The sequence below is a fragment of the Sinocyclocheilus rhinocerous genome, unplaced genomic scaffold, assembly GCF_001515625.1.
Source record: "Sinocyclocheilus rhinocerous isolate Xijiao unplaced genomic scaffold, SAMN03320098_v1.1 scaffold705, whole genome shotgun sequence".
NCBI classification, from domain to species: Eukaryota; Metazoa; Chordata; class Actinopteri; order Cypriniformes; family Cyprinidae; genus Sinocyclocheilus; species Sinocyclocheilus rhinocerous.
In genome coordinates this window covers 1,525,570-1,526,124 of record NW_015630576.1, presented here as the reverse complement: position 1 = coordinate 1,526,124, position 555 = coordinate 1,525,570, and the positions used below count along the sequence as shown (strand labels likewise).

The 555-nt window shown below is 45.0% G+C and overlaps 1 protein-coding gene and 1 pseudogene across 1 annotated transcript in view; one reads left to right on the top strand and one right to left on the bottom strand.

The window, feature by feature from the left end:
• myl4 (myosin, light chain 4, alkali; atrial, embryonic) overlaps window positions 1-555 on the bottom strand; it is a 47,317-nt gene that overhangs the window by 27,787 nt on the left and 18,975 nt on the right. The gene's annotated exons all lie outside the window — the stretch shown is intronic.
• LOC107740664 (sodium channel protein type 4 subunit alpha B-like) overlaps window positions 1-555 on the top strand; it is a 19,378-nt pseudogene that overhangs the window by 4,003 nt on the left and 14,820 nt on the right.

Genomic DNA, 555 nt, shown 5'->3' with positions numbered 1-555 from the left:
CAAAAACATACACTGTGTACTTTTTTATAGCCTACACATATAAAACACGCTGGTAATTGTTTCAATCCAAACGCTCGGTTGAGACTGTTGGGTTAGGAAGCTGGCTTGATTTGACCCAATTTGGGTTGATATCAGTAATAACCCGACGTTGCTGGGTTATGAATGTGGAGGACGTGAATGAGAGCATGCAACGAGAACGGCTCTGTGTGCGACAAAATCCGTGACTGCAGTGCTTAAGACGCGAACATGGAAAATAGGAGAAAACTAGCAGACGAGAGACAACTTTGAAACTGTTTGGAGTGTGTTCCAGACAACTGCAGCAGTGAATGTGGTGAGCCCGAACTGGAAACAGCTGGAATGGCGCATGAGACGAGCCTATCCGTGTTTGCGGCGCTCATGACGGGAATATGTGTAGAAAATACAAGAAAACTAATCGACACGAAGAGGAGAGAGATTTTTGAAACTGACTGGAATGTGTTCTTTTAAAACTGGAGGGTTTTGTCCGAGTATGTTCTCACAACATTGAGCCGCGACTGATGAGCGGTAAAACCGGGA